Raw genomic sequence first — 18953 nt, 5'->3', positions numbered from 1 at the left:
GTTTTGGGTTGGTGGAGTTTGGATGAAATAATGTTTCTTTGACCCACCACTAAGGCAAAACATAGTCTGCAGCCTGCCTCTCCTTCCAGCTGCAGACAGAACTGAGATTGGCCCAAAACATCCTTCTAGTTGGCTTCTGAGGGATACACTAAGAATAGTTTTGCATTGTGATCTCAGGGTTCCCATTGTTCTCCCTTTCACATGGGCCATTGCAGTGCCCACAGCACCAGCCCTCTGAGTTATAACAGTAGTGATCTGGACAGGCGAATATTGGAACAGATGAGAGAGAAATCTTTTCATAAGCCATTGTTGTTTACAAGCACCTTGATTCAAACTAGTTGGCCATCCTTTTAAAATACATCCTTAAATTCTTTAACATTCTTCTTGTTAAAAGGTGGAACATAATGCCCCTTTTCTTGAATATAGGCCTGCTGTAGTGACTCACTTTTAATGAACACAATTAAGCAGAACTGACACTGTGTGACTTTTAAAACTAGGGTAGGGAAGGCAACACAACTTCTACCCAGAGAACTCTCTTTCACTCTCAATTATGCATAAGTGAACATGTAAGGAATTCAGCTACTCTGAAGCCAACATGCTGGAAAGACCATATAGAAAACTCATGGACTTAGAGGAAGATGCTTGAGAGCTCCAGCCCCTAGTTGTTTGAAACTTCCTTGTCCACTCCCCAGGCATGTGAGTGGCAAGCTTTCAGATGATTCTGGTCTCAACCTGCCCCAGCCACTGCCAAATGGAGCAGAGAAAAGCCATCCCTGCTGAGCCCTGCCCAAAATGCAGATTCATGAGCAAAACAAATGTTGTTACTCTTTGAAGCCACTATGTTTTGAGGTGGTTTGTTAGGTAGTAATAGATGAATGAATTCTTTCCTACTGCTGGAAAGACTCTGAGGAAATGGGACATAAGTAAAGAAAGAAAGGACGTTTTAATTGTAGATAAAGGGAAAAAGGCAGAAAGAGTGCAAAATTACAATGCACTAAAAGAGAGAAAAGGTTCAGAGATGTGAAAACTGAATTACTTTCACAGATATTATTTGCAATAAATACGCATATGCACAGAACCTTGTAAGTTTTAAAGTGGAAGGAATCTTAGGGATCATTAAACTCAACCCATTTTTAACAAAGTGAAACTCAGAGAGTTAACTTGTTTGGGCAGGATTTCAGGGCCAGGACAGAGCCCAGGCTTTCAAACTTCCCCTGATTGTGGTATCTCTTTTCTCAAGGCATACATAATAAACATCCCTAATTTAGCAAAAAGAAAACAAGGACAAAATCAAATAAATAAAAAAGCAACAGCAGCAGCAGCAGCTCCAACAACAACATCAACAACAAAATACCGTAGAACTTACCTGGCTATTTCTAAAAGTAGTTATCCTTGGTATGCCTGTACCTGAGTACTGTCTCCTTGTGGAACAAGTGTTCTACCCCCGGGTCCTTGACATTAAAGGAGTCAGGAAATTGATGAAGAATCTGTAGTTCTAGTTCTTCAGGCAAGGAAGATAATGTCTCAGTTATCTTCATATTATTCTACCAGAGATAATAGTACTTTTGTGGTGTGCTTACCAAGCAATAGCAACTGTGCTAATTACTGTACGTACATTATCTTTTTTTATGCTGCTTTGATAAAATTTTTTATAAATCAAGTTTACTGAGATATAATTTACATATACTAAAAAGCACCCATATTAAAGATATAGTTCAGGGAGTTTTGACATATGTATGTGACCATGTGACCACTACCATAATCAAGATACAGAAAATTTTTATCAGCGTCACCACCAAAAGGTTTCTTTATGCTCCTTTGCAAACAATCCTCCTCCCAACTGTGCCAGCAACCCTTGATATCCTTTCTGTTACTATAGATTTTATGCCTGTTCTAGGATTTTATATAAATGGAATCACACAGTGTGCAGTCTTTTTTTTTTTTTTTTTTTTGAGACAGAGTCTCACTCTGTTCCCCAGGCTAGAGTGAGTGCCGTGGCGTCAGCCTAGCTCACAGCAACCTCAAACTCCTGGGCTCAAGCGATCCTCCTGCCTCAGCCTCCCGAGTAGCTGGGACTACAGGCATGCGCCACTATGCCCGGCTAATTTTTCTATATATATATTTTTAGTTGTCCATATAATTTTTTTCTATTTTTGGTAGAGACGGGGTCTCGCTCTTGCTCAGGCTGGTCTCGAACTCCTGACCTCGAGCGATCCACCCGCCTCGGCCTCCCAGAGTGCTAGGATTACAGGCGTGAGCCACCGCGCCCGGCCTAACAGTGTGCAGTCTTTTAAGTCTGGCTTCTTTTACTCAACATATAATGTTTTTCAGATGCATCCACATAATTGTGTGTACCAGTAGTTTGTGACATTTTATTGTTGAGTTGTATTCCATTATACAGGTATACCACAATTTGTTTTTCCATTCTCTAATTGATGGATATTTGGGTTGTTTCCAATTTGGGGTTATTATAAATAAAGCTGCTATGAACATTCTTGTATAAGTGTTTGTGTGGACATTTCTAGGCCAGTACCTAAGGGAGGGTCACACAGTAAGTATATATTTATCTGTGTAAGAGACTGCCAAGCTGTCTTCCAGCTTGGTTGAATCATTTTATGTTCGGATCAGCACTGTGTGAGAGTTCCAGTTGCTCCACAGATTTGCCGCCCTAATAGGTGCATGCTTGTATCTCATTGGGATATTATTTTGCATATTTCTGATGCCTCACAGTGTTGAGTAAATTTTCATGTCTTTATTTGAGGTTTGTATACCTTTTCTTGGTGAAATTTCTTTTCAAATCCATTCCCCATATTAAAATTGGGTTGTTTGTTCCCTTATTATTGAATTGTAGATATTCTTTATACATTCTGCATACAAGTCCTTTGTCAGATATAAGAATTGTAAGTTGTGGACACATGTATTATAAAAGCTTGTCACTTGCCTTTTCACTTTCTTAACAGCATCTTTCAAAGAGCATGAGTTTAATTTTGATAAAGTCTAATTGGTTTTGTTTCTTCTATGGATGATGCTCTTGGTGTCTTGTTACTTTAAAGTTTCAAAGTTGCCCTGTTGAGAGAGAAAAAGAGCCAATCTGAAAAGATAAGCCAAGGCATTAATAAGAGAGAATTGGTTATCAATTCTGGGTGTACATTAGAATCACCAGAGCTTTAAAATACACATGCCTAGGATCCACCCCTAGAAATTCTTATTTAGGTTGATCTAGGGTGGAGCCTAACTGCTGATAAATTTTAGTGGCTCCTTTGTTGATTCTAATGTGCAGCTAAGGGTGAGAATTACTGAAAAAGAGGCTGAGTGTGTACAAAATATGTGAAGTTTATTTCAGAATACATAGGCCTATAATTAATGGGATATTTTATCTGAAGAAATCATATGTCAAAGGGCTCTACCGAAATTTGGCATGCAGTAATCATCCATAGTCATAATTATTTTGAGACCAAGGATGCAGTTAAGCAACAAATGGTTAGCACCCCTAAGTTCCGGACATTACGGCACCACAGTGCATTTTATGTGAATATGGAGATGCAAGGAAAGTCTCAGAAAGAAAAAAAGGAAATAGTAGTCAAGATGATTTCATAATCACTTTGAGAGTTGGTTTCTTTTTTTCATTATTAGGGTAAAGAAGTCATGAAAAAGCAAAATAGGCATAAAAAAGTTTTTTAGCAGAGAGCATATAAAATTGTTGCAGGGTAGTAAAACAGGGTAAATAGGAAAAAGCTGCTGCTGATCCATGTTGAAGTAATTGGCTTAGAAGGTTTATTTAGAGGCAGTACTCTGTTACAGCAGACTGAGAAGTTTAGCAAATCTTCTTCCCCCCCAAACACAAGTATAAAACTGGAGAAACTATGAAAAATAACTGTTTCAGGACTCTGAAAATTGGAGAAAAACAACAAATTGAGAAGTGTCTATTAATTTAAAAAACTGCTAGAACCTTTAGATAAGAAAAGTGAAATCGACAGGATCTTGCCTTGGACTATCCCTCCCTTTTAACCCCCCTAAAACCCTGGTCAGTGTGCTAGTTTTACCCAGGCAGGACTGACTGTGAAAACCAGTCGCTTTACTGCTGCTGCAGGAGGCTGACTTGCTTTGAACTGCAAGGCCAAAACCCATTCCTAGCAGCATTATCACGAAAAATAGCAGATGGGGTAGAAAATAAATGGGGAATTCTCACAGCTCTGCTAACCTGAGTTTGTAGTACCAGTTAGGGCAAGGGACAGACCGGTCAAAAACTCAGCTGGGGAAAAAATAAAAAAACAAACCGTAACTGGAAGTTCCTGGAAATGAGAGCATCATATAAGGGCTAGATAAGCTCATTGTGACTTTCTGGCTGAATGGGGAACTATGTTTACAGGAGACCCATGCAAAGTAAACGCTGAGGCAGAATTGAAAATTGCCTGAACTTTGAATCCCTCCCCACACACAATTCACACGTAGATCTATCAGCAGAAGGTGGAAGCCTTATAGGCTTAAAGTGCTTGAGCACAACCTCTCATCAATCGTTGAGGTACCAGTTAGCTATGCAGACACGGCAACACATAGGAAGCTAGGCAAAATGAGAAAGAAAGAGAGAGAAAGAGAGAAAGACAGAAAAGAAGAGAAAGAAAGAAGGAAATAAAGACAGAAAATGAGGAAAGAAAATAAAATGACTTGGGAGACAGAGTGAGACCCTGTCTCTAAAATAAATAGATAAATAAAAATAAAATGAGAATTACAAAACAAAACAAAACAAACAAACAAACAAACTGAGCAGAGACATCAGTGGCTGCACATCTCAGGGAAACAGACTCTGTAAATTAAATCCAAGTATTTTAATATATTACTAAAAACAAAAACTACCTCACAGGGAAAACATCATAATCCAGAATTGTTACAATATATAATCCAAATGTCTAGTTTTCCATAAGACATCTTGAGATATTCAAAGAAACAGGAAAATGTGACCCATACTCAGGAAAAAAAAAATCCATAGAAACTGATTCTGAGTGGATCCAAATATATTCAGCACTCAAAGACTTCAAAACAGCTCTTACATTTTAAAACTTAAAGGAAAGTATGATGGCAATGACACTCAAATAGGAATTCTCAGCAGACAAAAAGAAACAATAAAAAGGAACCAATGGAAATTCTAAAGTTTAAAAGCACTACAACTGAAATAAAAATTTAAGTGGGCAGATATAAGACGGCAGAAGAAATAATCAGTGAACTTGAGATAGATGCGTAGAAATTAACTACTCTGAAGTATAGGGAGAAAAACAGACTAAAGACAAATGAGCAAAGCCTCAGAGGTCTATGGGACAATGTCAAACACACCGACTTACATGCAATGAGAGTCCAAGAAAGAGAAAAATGGCAGGTGAAATACTTCAATAAATAATGGCTGAAAATTGCACAAATTTGATGAAAAACATTAATTTACACATCTACAAATCTCAGTGAACTTTAAGTAGGATAAATATGAAAATCTCCGCCTACACACATCCTAGTAAAATTACTGAAAACCAAACACAAATAGAAAATCTTAAAAGCAGCAAGAGAAAACTAACTAATCCTAAACTGGGGAACAGCAATGCAATCATAGCCTGACTTCTCTCGCCTGAAACAATGGAGGCCAGAAGCGGTCGAGCGACATGTTCAAAATGATGAAAGAAAACTGTCAACCACAAATATGTGGCAAAACTATCTTTCAAAAATTAAGGTGAAATAAAAACATTCTCAGATAAACAAAGACTGAAATTATTTCTAGCAGACCTGTCTTCCAAGAAATTCTATGAGAAATGAAAGAAAGTGACACCATAAGGCAAATCCACACGGAGAAATAAAGAATGCTGGAAATAGTAACTATGTGGGTAAATATAAAAGACTATATAAGTATATACCTTTTCTTTTAAGTTAAAAAAAATCCAATCAGATTGTATATAGCAAAAATCAAAACATTGTATTATTGAGTTTATAATGTTATATAGATATATATGACAATATAGCACAAAGCAGAGGGCAGGAAATTAAGCCAGCAGCATAGGTAGGTGTTAGATTTTACTGAAATTAAATCAGTATTAACACAAATTATATTGATAAATTAAGAGTACATTTTAATGCCTAGAGCAAACACTAAGAAAATAACTAAAAAGAAAATCAACAGAATAATTAAAATGATACACCAAAAAAAAAAATTGTTTTACCTAAAGAGAGCAATAAAGGAGAAACAGAGGAACAAAAAAGACATGACCTATATTGCAAACAAACAGCAAAATGGCAGACATAAATCCAATCATATCAATAATCACATTCAGTAGTCCATTACACTGACTAAAGGATCCAGTGAAAACACAAAGATTGTCAGATGGGATATAGAGTTCAACCATGTGCTCATTGCAAGAGACACACTTTAAATTCAAAGAGATAGCTAGATTCAAAGTAAAAGAATGGAAAAGATATATTGTATAAACACTAACCATAAGATAGCTGGAATGGGTATATTAAAATCAAACAAAATAGACTTTTAGAAAATAAATATTACTATAGATACAGAGGGAGATATCACAAATATAAAAGGGTCAATACATCAGGAAGATATAACGATTTTTTTAGCACCATGTTCTAACTGACTGAGCTAACCAGCTATCACACAGATACGATTTTAAGTGTACACGCACCTAACAACAGGACTGTAAAATATGTAAAACAAAAACTGAGAGCACTGAAAGGTGATGTAGACTATTCAGTAATTGTAGTTCAAAATTTCAAGGCCCTTGATACTGATAGAATAAGTAGACAGAGAATTAGTGAAGATATAGAAAATTCAAAAAACACTATTAACATGTTCTAACGGATATTTATGTTAATAGAATACTTCACCTACAGCAGCAAAATATATTTTTTCAAGTGCATTTGAAACATTTTCCAAGATAGACCATATAAGAGGCCCTAAAACAAGTTTTCATAAACATAAAAAGATTGAAGTCATTCAAAGTATGTTCTTCAATCACAATAGAACTAAATTAGAAATAAATAACAGAAATTTGAAAAATCCCCACAATATCTGGAAATTAGATAACATTTCTAAATGTCCAAGGGCCAAAGAAGAAATGGCAAGGAAAATTGAAAAATATTTTGTACTGAATGAAAGTGAAAAGACAACATAAAAAAAATTTACATGATGCAGCTAAAACATGTTTAGAGGAAAAGTTACAACTTTAAACATGTATATTAAAATTTGTGTTCCCTGTTTAGAAAAATTGTCATAAATTAGAAAAAGTTTTAATGTATGAATAAATCCTAGGCTGGCTGTTTAGTGTTGATACCTCTTTATCAAAGTTTTTAAGTCTTTACATATAAATTACTTTAATATATATGCATATATATTCAATATATATGCATGTATATAAATGTATATAATATATTGTAAAATGCTTTATTTAGGAAAGGTCTTGTAGATAATCACCACCATGTACTGAAGTACTACTCATTTGTGGGGCACTGGGCTAAGCATTTTAGATACACAATTTCATTTAATATCTACAACAATCCTATAAAGCATTATTAAGAAAAGTAAGGTTTAGAAAGTTTATATCTTGTCTATATTAAAATGTCAAATACACAGCAGAACTGAATTCAAGCCCAGGTCTACTAGAAGGCAAAGCCAGTGCTTGTAACTTCTGCTCTACCTCCCTTTCCAGATCTTGGTGATTTTATCTTAATTCCTAAGCCTCTACATCTCTACATGTTCTTCTTTAGCCATGAAGACTAAGATGAGAAATCACTATTTTTCTCATCTTTGCAGACCTCTGGTATAGTTTTGCAAAGCCCTGCGAGTTCTTGCCTTGCCAATTTTTCATTCCTCAACAGGGATAGCGTTGGTTTACTTTGGATTACTATAAAATAGATTGTTTGCCTGCCCTGCAATGTATATACTACATCATATATCTCTGGCTTTACTCTTTTCAGATTTTTGTGTGTCCTTTTTAGGTATCTAAATCAGTTTACTTTGATGTAAACTCCCAGTAGTCAGATGCTGTCTAAAATAGAGGTTCACATTTTAGTTTGAAAAACAGTGGAGATACTCTGATTTGATACGAAAGACTGAGTGTGAATAGCAGTAACTAAAAATATTGTTCAGGCACAAAAATGCATTATCAGGAGAAACATCCTGATAATGTCAGATGGGATGATACAGTGATTTATGGAGTGCCTAGAAGTCATGAATTCATGTATGTGATAACTTCCAAATGGCGAGTATGTATTTTTCAAAAGGATAAAAATTGTCATTTGGTAAGAACATTCCATCACATCCCATCCTCAAATGACTGAAACCATTGATTTGATTTTCTTTTTAATAAGTGGAAATGGAGACCGCAGCAAAACTTGCTTCATATTGTTTCCCCAGGCTAGTCATCTCTGGGTAGAAAAGTGGGATTTGGATGTCTACTCTCCAGTCCTCTTACTACAGATGAAATGGAGGCCCAAAGATGTGACAGCTTCAAAGGCAGAAACAGAGTATTTTATTTACTCTTGAATTTCATGCACCTAGCAATGTAACTGGCACCTCAAGGCACCTCAGGAGGTGTGTGGAGGGTGACTTGCCAAAGAGGACCCAGTTGAGATCTAGAATGAAAAACCAAGTCTCAGATTTTTCAGGCTGGTATTAGGCTTTTCCCCTTAAGACATGTATATGTCTATTATGGAAATGAAATTTTTTCTAGCACCCAGCAAAGCCGTTAGCCACTGTTAATGAAGAAAGGGAGAGGTACTTGACTATCCTCAATAAAGATCCTGGGGTTTTCCACTTGCATCTTCATTTGGGGTTTTAAATTCCTGAGAGACCAGGCACAAGGCCAGCTGGAGCCTCTACCCTGTCCCTTATAGAGACACGGAGCGTCTTCTTTCTCCTCTTTCTCCAGTGCAAGATGACCTAAAACAAAGATCTCTAAATAGTTCTCTCCAGCCACCAGTCCCCTGATTTTTTTTTTTTGTTTCTTTTGAAAATAACCACTTTTCTAAGGGTGACTTTTCCGGAAATAGAAACGTAGGAGGAAGCAGTGGAACTGGGCGATATTGATATCCCCAATTGCTATCTCTTTGTTCTTAGTTGCTCCGGATTGTTCTTTCTTCTCTCCTCTCAGCTTGCAGTGCTTGGCTATACCCACGGCTGTCTACTTTGCATTTCTATGGCTTATCTCCACCTGAGTATTCAGTTCCTCCCCTTTTTCACCTGTGAGTATCTGTCTCTGCATTCTCTGATCATCTTTCTTTGACACAATTGACTTCCAAAGGTCTCTCAGGTTATTTAAGGGCTAAGCCAAAATGCAATGGGCCTTGGATGGCTGTTGGGGTGAAATCCCAGGCAGTGTGGCTGGCGTGAAAGGAAGTGGAGGTGGGGCATGGAAGAAAGGGCTTCCACGCAGGGAGCTCACTCATCTCGCCCAGCTTGAGAGCCCTGGCCGGCTAGCCCGGTGCTGTTGCACCCTCCGGACTGACATGAAGTCTGCACACACGACGCCCTGCTCCAGCCCACTGAAGTTCCTTGGTTGGTTTGTCTGGGTCACTCTTACCTGAAGAGAGAGCACGAGTGACTAGTGGGTGTTCCACAAACTTTTGCTGAACTGAGTTGTTTGCTACTGAAAGCTGAGGACTGGGACACTCTCTATCAGTGCACCATGACTGGTCAGTTTTCTGAGCAGTCTGAAAACAGCTGTGATTAATTTCCAATAGTAATAACATACCAACATTTTTATCTACATGAAAATAGCATGGAGAAGTGGGGGGTTATAGAAGGGGCAAGATATTAAAGAAGGAAAGGGCTAAGAAGAACAAGGCAACCGAGAGCAGTTCTTTAAAAGGGACAATGAGAGCAACGGGCAGCAGACTGAAATTCCCGAGGTGCGGCACGTGAGCAACAGAGAACATAAAATGGAGCTGTGTCCCGAGAGGAAGAAAGTCATCCCGTGCTCTATGTCAACAGCTCTTACACGTGCGGAAAACATCCCCTGAATGCCAATTGTCTGTGTGTGTGCAGTGTTGGCAAACTCTGCAACCTCCTTAGCTGACTCCTCCAACAGCAGAAGATGGGATGCAAACACAAGCACAGCTTTTTCCTTGCCAAAAAAAAAGTCACCAAAAATATTCCAGGCACATGAGTGATTAGTACAGAAGTCATTTGATCATCCAGAATGATCTGAATGCAGGGGTCTGGCTGTGTATAGTTTAACAGTACAAACACTTAGGTTCTGGCTGACCTCACTGGTCAGCACCCACAACCCCTTGGGCCTCTCGAGTGACAAATACAGCCTAATCTGATGAAGAACCTGTGCAGGGTCACTCACCAAAGAGCACCGAGTTGAGATCCAGAATGAAAAACCAAGTCTCAGATTTTTCAGACTGGCTTTTCACCCTATGATGGAAATGAAATTTTTTCTGGGACCCAGCAAAGCTGTCAGCCACTGTTAATAAGAACAGAATGAGTCCAAAATTGCTACCTTCTGAGCAGATTTGGGAGGCAGATGCCCCACCCTCCTGCTCTAACAGGAAGGGGCCAGCTTGCTCACTGCAGGCTTTTGTGACCTGAACTATCATTAGGGGCAAAACAAAACACAAATGCCATGGTGGGAGAGGCACAGGCTTCAGTCCCTGCTGCCCCAGTCACCAATGGAGTGAATACGATGCCCCCACACCTTTTTTTTAGTCCTGAGTTTCCTCATTTATAAAATGGGGTTAATAAATCATTCTACCTATCTTATAAACAAGATAATCGATGAAAAATCCGTATAACAAAGAGCAGAAGTGCTGGAGGACATGTCCCTCTAACCTCCTGTGACTTACAGAGGGTCTGGAGGCCCTGATGAGCTTGCAGCAGAGTCTTTCTCTTGTTTGTCCTAGCACCCACCTTGTGCCTGGGGACCCCCTGGCTGGGTGGGAGCAAACCACGCTGAACAGCTTTGACAGGGTTTCTATTTTTACCCCTCCCCAGATCCCTCTTCTCCAGGGCAACCACACACACAATGCCATTTTGCAATTTATTTTCATTTTGCAGAGGAGAGCCTTCCCTCCTCTTCCTGGCTTGGCTTCTATGGCCTGGCCCTATTAGTCTTGGATGGCCCCAGGCTGTTTCGGCCTCAGAGCTGGCATGGCCTTGTTATGCCAGCTGGGGAAGAACAACACACCTGTGGGTATGCTAGGCTGGGTCTGGGAGGTGGCTAGGCAAGGGTCCTAATTACTTGAGGGTGACACAAGGCTTGCCAGCATGACTTCATCCATTTATGTTTGCCAGGCTCTCTGAGCTCCGCAGAGAAGCTCAGGGTGTTTGTGCAGCTGCCTAGCCCCTGTGGGAACAGGCTCTCTTACCTGCAGACCACCCCTTCCGGCCTCCAGGTGGACATCTATACTCAGACGCGGGCCAGTCTCCCATATCAGACTTCCTGAGCATTCATGCTGCTATCTTTCCTTCTTAATGTTGGGAAAAGGTGTTGTTTCAAACAAGAAAACTAAAAAGCAGATGGATTGTGGTTTCCAGACTTCACGTCTCCAAGAACATGATATAAACCAGGAGTCAACCCATCTGACTTCTTTGGGACATGATTCTACATTTCTCAAATTGGCGAAGTTCTCACCAAAGATGCAAGTGCTGAAGCTGCCAACTGGGGAAGAGCCACAGTTTCCTGCCAGAAGCGTGCCTCCGCCTGCCACCATTGTCACTTCGCAGGAGGACTTGGGGCGGAGGATGACTTAGCCTCATGTGCTGTCTCTGGCACTGAAGATGCTTGTCCTGTCTGGAGTGTGCTCTCGGGCTTATTCTTCCACGGGTGGTGACAGGAGCTGCTGAGTCAGCAGTGGTTGCTCTCCCGGGTGCCCTGGGAGCTGGGGAATGTCTTTAGAATTGGGGGTCCAGCAGCCTAGGACTTAGGAACATGTTTTTCTCTGTGCAAAATGGCTGAATCTGCATCCCAGACCCCACCACCTCCCTAGAGGACAAGGATGAAGTGTCCCCAGTGGGCTGGTCAGCTAACCGTGATGCAAAGGAACATGCCGACATAGGACTGGGGCCAGAACCCAAGAGACCAAGCTCTGCTTCCTCATCACATCCAAACAAGAGATCTGGGTAGAAAGTAAGTCTTGTGACCACAAGAAAAAAAATATTTGGAGAAAACATAATGAATATTAGTCATGGACATTTTCATCATAAGGAAAATTTCTCATAGTAGCACAGGGTGCCAGGGGCCCGGCTCATCTGGAAGCACTTGGAAGTGCTCTCTCCTGCGGATGCATGAGGTCTGTGGGAGAGCTTAGTCTGCAATACGGGCCCCTGACACAGTGTTACCCAAAATGTGTTCCACGCACCACTTATCTTAGAAATCATTTTTATGAGGAAAGGGTTCCATGGTCAAATAAGAGTGAAAAATACTATATTCTCTGCTTGCAGATTCACAATGTATCTCAGAACATATGCTTAAGAAAAGTCTTAGTTTAACTCTGTGTTTCCCAAATTTATTAGATGATAGAAATGCTAATTTTGCAAAATATCTCTGGGGCACATTTTGGAGAAAGGTGCTTTAATGGAAGATGTTACGGGATGCCTCCACTTTATAATATCTTCTGTGCAAGCTGGGAAGGTGATATTCCTCAGGAATCATGACCATGGTTCATTTGAATGGATGAGTGATTCACATATCCCGGGCTGGGTTCGTAGGCCGTTCCTGCATACTGGAAATTTGGTGTTATAGAAGCCTTAAAGATTTTTTTTGGAGGGGGGGATTATTGCCTTTAAAAATTAACTTTCTCATATCGATGGTAAAAACTTCAGGCTTACAAAAATAATTTAATCATTCTCTGAGACTAGAAAGTTAATCTCATTCAACAGTTTTCTGTCTGGATCTGTTATTCTAAAATGGCCACTTAGGCAGTCTGCACGGAGATGCAATTTTAAACATCTGAGAGTCAAAAACCTTGTCTTCTGTTGCTCTCCACAGTAACGCAGGCTTGTGCATCCACTAGGCGCTTCATTCTATACTTACTGAATAGAACCCACAGGGCTGAGTTTTATATGCTATCTTGGAACATAGCGAACGTGTAGTCCTTAGTCCAGGTCATTCCTGACTTATTTTTCACATCCTGAGTTTCCTATGCACAAAAATTTATGACCTAAGGTTTGGAAATGCTTAGTCAGCGTCCCAGCCCTTCTGCAGGGTCCCCCCAGGCGTTTCAGCCCTGGACTCTCTTATAGAGATTTCCTGTTCAAGTCTTCACACATTTTCTTGCAGATATGTTCCTGCTGGCACAGTCTAAGCATTCTCGCTTCACCTGCTGTTCTTTGGTTAATCCCATCATGTGGCCACTTTCAATTGTTCTGTGTTTTTCCTCGTGGCCAAATTCGGCTTCATCGTAGTCACCTGTAGCCCAGGCTGGACCTACAAACCAGCCCTGATGAAACACTCTGCTCCTGCTAGTTGCACTTGAAAAGCGTTCCCAGTTTAGCCTTAGGAGTGGCTAAGATGTCCGTAACACCTGTTCCAGGGTATGAAATGCAGGGTAACCCAGCCTTTTCCTCCCCCAACCCACTAACCTACTGGATGTCTGCTATAGATTTGCTTTCAAAGGAGAACCAGGTGAAAGGGGAAAGCAGAAGACTATGTTGAGTTCTGAGGTTGTTTCAGTTTCTCAGTCTTGATTAATTTACCAAGTAAGAAAACATTCCCCTGGAGCCATCTCTGCTGACCCTTCTGGGACACCTCTGGGGTTTGACAGCAAATCGACGATGTCTGAGGTCAGCGGAGTTCCAGCTTCAAAGGAAAACTGTTCGGTGTTGGTGCCTTCGCTGGCCGGTGTTCCCTCTCTTGTTACTTCTGATTGATTCTTATATACAGAAAGAAACAGAAGGTGCCCAGCATTTACTCTCCCAGGTCATTCCTGACACACGTTTGTAATTACAGTGTAATCGCTCGCTGTCTCTGCGGATCACTTGCTTGGCTGTGGCTCTTTCATCACAGCCTCTGCCTTGAGGGCAGGGACCACTGGATGGCACGTATCACGTGATTTGAAGTAACTCAATGAAAGCCTTTTGACTAAATCTGCATTTGCATGATGTTAAAAAGACAAATGTTAATTCCATTAACTATTTTGTCTACATAATGTCAGTTTTTGGTCGATTTTTTTGCTTTGAAATTTCTAGCTGATCTGTGCAGTGGAGACCCAATCCTAACATGCAGGGATATGCTGTGTGTGAAAGTTGTCCCTGCATTCCTTCCTTGGAGGAAACTTTTATAAAATGATGTTCTTCCAGTGTGCAGAAACGGCTCTGGACATTACTTTCCAAGGGCTAAGCTGGGATGGGCTTAGGTGGTGCTTAAAAGCAATCACCCAAAAGGAACTCTGCAGAAACCACAAAATGATTTGCAAGGCACATAGAAAAACAGTCGCTTCAAATGTGCCCTCGGCACTCATACACATTTACACGGCTTGGGGAGTTTTGCCTCCTCCATGATGAACTCCATATGTCTCTGTTTGGCTTTCTTTTTCGCACTGGCCACTTTTTTGCCTGGACCCATCCTCTCTTCCTTTGTTTGCCCTGCCTTATGCTACAGATCACCCATGTGCGCTGACTATCTGGATGGCACCTGGAGAAACAAACAAACGCGCCCAGAAATAACATGGTAATTAATGGTGAAGCAAGGGAAAGTCAGCTGCATGGTCATGCCAGGGGACCCAGGGGGATTTCTCAATTTCTGAAAGCCCGTGATGGATGAATGGCTCTAAAATTCCTAATTTAGAAACAAACAGGAAATGTAACCCTGAGGTTCACACCTTCTTGTTAAAAATCTTATGTTCTCCTGCCTAATACTTCCAACTTCAACATTGCCATGGGCGAGCAGAGTGTGAGCAAGATTTTAAAGTAATTGTGTAATCGACCACCTGGCTTTCATAACAATATCTGGCCCTGGACTGTGTGTAAGACCATAGCAGCTCTTTTAACCTGGGAGGTATCTGCTTGGAGGCAATTAAAATAAGTGTTAGCTGGAGCCACCTGGAAATGAGTTCTGACTCACTTTTTGGTGGCGGTCGTTGCAGTCAGGAAGTATTTTACAGCACTGCTTCATTGGACCTGAGAGCTCACTGTGTGATTTGATGCTGAATATCAAGATGCTGTGGTTCTGGACATACAAGATTATAATAGCAACTACCTTAAAAAAATCTTTAATGCTTATGATGTGCCAAACATATAGTCTGATATCATTTTAAAAAACCCAATTTATGTGGAAGTTACTATTATTTAGCTTTATTTAGCTGCAAGGAACCTGAGGCTTAGAGAGGTGGAGTAGCTGGTCCCAGGGCATGCTGCAACAAAGTTGCAGAGCGGCCACAGGACCCCAGGCCAGTCTGACCCAAAGCCCAGTCACTCACTGCCTCGTGGAATGGACAGAACGTAGGCCAGGGAAGTGGCCGCTAGAGGTTCTTTGCTCTGAATTGGGGGTGGCGGGGGGTGGAGGAAGCCCAGACACTGCATTATTGGGCTTGGATCCCAGTTCTATTTGCTAAGGTGGAGCCTGGGTGAACCACAGTGACTCTTATGGGGGTCTGAGGGCTGCTATGATTGAATGAAACACGTGTACAAAGTGCCTGACAAATACTAAGTGCCCATAAAATAATGGCTGTTATACGGATTGTTTTTTCCATTTATGAAACTATAGATGCTGGAAATTTGCAAGCCATTTCACAGTGGCCATCCCTACCATTTTATTTCTCTTTCACTCTTCCCCAAATCATTTCTACTCAAGATGGAAATTAGCTTTCGTGTTCTTTGGAGCTCAGTTTACTGAGTGCTTTTCTCCAATGAGAGTAATGTCCTTTACATATGAACACAGTTACTTCTACTGGGGTAATTCCCTACTACATATTTGTGGCGGCAATACAGAATATTCAGGAGCAATCATGATTATAATGGTAATGATAATTTCCACTTAGTTAGTATGTGCATTTTCAGTTAACCCTAAAATAATCCAGAAAGTATTATTCTACTCATTTTACAGATTAGCAGTGTCACCCACTTTCTTCAAGCAGTCGATGTCTGGTCACAGATTACTGACGCATACCCCAAATCTGGAGGTATAATAACACCTTCCCTGCTTTTATAAAGGCGGAGTATTATCTGCCACCATCCCCAAGCACAGCATCTGCCAACCACAGAAAGTTCCTAACTTCTCAGTTAACGTGTGCAAGCAGTCTTGGTATCTGGTACTCTCAGTCTCTCCGTTCTCTGTTCTCCATAAAACAGTTCCTGGAACATCCCTCCTCCCTCCTTACCCATACTTCCCACCCAGGGAGCACTCACACTCCAAAGCGTGTCTGCGAACAAGGGGCAGAAAAGCCACCGATACCATGGCACATGTCTCTAGAGAGCTGGTTTTACTCCAAGGTTGGTTTATTAACCAAGGTTGGGTTAGTAAAAGTTAAATAATTTTGACCAGTAATTTAAAATGTAAAGCATTTTATAGCAAAATATTCTATAGAGTAGAATGCAGCATTTACATACATTTTAAAAATAGCACAATTGCAGAATAGGAGGTATCCACAGCCAGCAGGGATACACATGTGCTCACTCGCCTCTAGCGGGTGTGTTGGTGGAGAACACTGAGCAGTTTTTGACTGTGCTGTTTACTAACATGTGCTTACACTCGCTGCATGAGGTTTAGGGTAAGGAATGAAGACTGTCTCTAAGCCCTGCCTGACAGGAGCTGCCAATGTCACAAATGGCTTATGTGTCATGGTGAGAGTCCACACTAAGACTATTCTATGGGCGTCTGTGTTAGTTTGCTAGGGCTTGTAACAAAATACCACAGACTGAGTGGCCTAAGCAATAGAGGTTGATTTCCTGCAGTTCTGGAGGCCACAAGCATGAGGGAAAGGGTTTGGCAGTTTGGTTTCTTCTGTGCCCTCTCCTTGGCTTGCAGATGGCTGTCCTCTTACTCTGTCCTCACACGGTCTTTCCTCTGTACCCAAGGGGCCTTTGGTGTTTTTGTGCATCCAAATTTCCTCTTCTTGTAAGGATGTCAGTCATATCGGATTAACTGGACTTAATTACTTCTTTAGAGGCTCCATCTCCAGATATAGTCACATTCTGGGGTCCTGGGGTTAGGAATTCAATATATGAATTTGGGGGAACATGATTCATTCCCTAACAGCATCTAAGACAGCTTCACCAATGAGGTAGTACTTGAGCTCGGAAGGAGGAAGAGGAGCTGGCTGGTCGCACGGTGGCATGAGAGTGGGGAAGGAACCATTCCAGACACGGGAATGCTGTAGGCATGGGGGGCAAGACAGCGCCGCGTGTCGGGGGAAGCACCAAAAGCCACATGTTCCTGGAGCCTGTTAGGAGGGAGAGGTGGCAAGTGGCAGGAGATGAAACTGGAGCCATGACCGATCAAACCGGGCATGTCCTGTGGAGAGGGGAGTGAGAGGGCTTGGAGAAGATGGTGACGTGGTCAGACCCGCATTTCAGAAAGGTGATGCTGGAGGCACGGTGGCACATGTGTGGGAGAGAGCAAGGCAGGTGACAGGAAGACCTGTTGGAGAATTGACAGGAGCCAGAAAAGGGATTAGGTTCAGTAGTTTAACTGAAAATATCCTCCTTTAGATCTAAAAGAGTTCCCTTTCATGGTAGTTAATGCCCACTTCCTTCACTCACAAAGAGAATACTAGCTAACATTTCTTGCAGACTTAGTGTGTGCCAGGCAATGGTCAAAGCCCTTTACCTGTATGACCTTGTGCCTTCTTCTCAGTGATTATTACCCCATCTTGCAGATAAGAAAATTGAGGCTTGTTGAGATTATGTGGCCTCTTGAAGGTCTTAATCTGATGAGGGGAGAGCCAGGATGCAAACTCAGGTAGTTTGACTCTAGAACCTACCCTCTTAACTATCATCCCATATTGAGCAACTGATAGCCCTCTTGCACATTACTACCCAATCCATGAAAGCTTGCAATCTTTCCTTCTTGCCTATTTACAGGAATCACAGTCTTTTCCCAAGGAATCCTGAGGTTTTGTAATAGATGTCCTTGGACTGACTAAACATAGTTCCAATCCTTCCCCACCCTACTTGATTTCCCTTATAATGTGCTCATCCTCAGTTGTGTGTTGACTGCCCTTGGCATGCTCAACTCTGGAGGTGAGAGGGAAATGAGAGGTGGCCTGTCTTAAGGAGTTTGCAGTCTAGACTGTAGAGTGCGTAGAGAGAGGCCAGCTGCCACTGAGAAACAGCTCTGGAACCCCCTGTAATAGAAAGCTGTATTCCGGAGAGTGGTGTTTTGGGGGGTGAGAAAGGAAAAGTCCTTTCTTTTTGAAGGGAATTCCATCATGTGCTCCAGAAGACGGCAGTACAGAGAGATCACAGCCAGTGTGTACAATCCTTATGGAACTTATCCCTGGGAAGACGTGGCCACCTTGTACGGACAAGGCACATGGAAATGTCTGAGGAATATACCCACACAGTGGGGGAGAGAGCACCGACTTCGTTCACAAACATTATTGATGGCCTACTGGACACCAGGTGCGTACAAAGTGGTGGGTGAGAATCACATGGGAACATGTTCCAGCAATTCACCCCTGTACCCCTGCGATGGAGACACCTCTTGTCATTAAAGTATCGGAGACTCTATCTGTGTTTTGTCCTCAGCACCTGCTTGAAAGACAGAGACCTTTTTAACAGAATTCAGTCTCGTTTTTCTCCCCACTCAGCCGGATTGATATAAAATATCGTAAGTAAAAACTCTCATGCTGTCCACACCCAACAGGGGTAGCACTGACGTGTTGCCCCGTTACTTGTGTGTGAACGGTATTGAGACACACCGCACCGGCAACTCCTCCTCTGAAATAATCACCTTTACGTTCACATGGACCATAAAAGCTCTTTGTTTCAATGTTGTGTTTAAAATCTTCCATCATTACCGTTGTCA

Source organism: Eulemur rufifrons, chromosome 6 (genome assembly GCF_041146395.1).
Source record: "Eulemur rufifrons isolate Redbay chromosome 6, OSU_ERuf_1, whole genome shotgun sequence".
NCBI lineage: Eukaryota > Metazoa > Chordata > Mammalia > Primates > Lemuridae > Eulemur > Eulemur rufifrons.
This window is presented reverse-complemented; position numbering follows the sequence as displayed.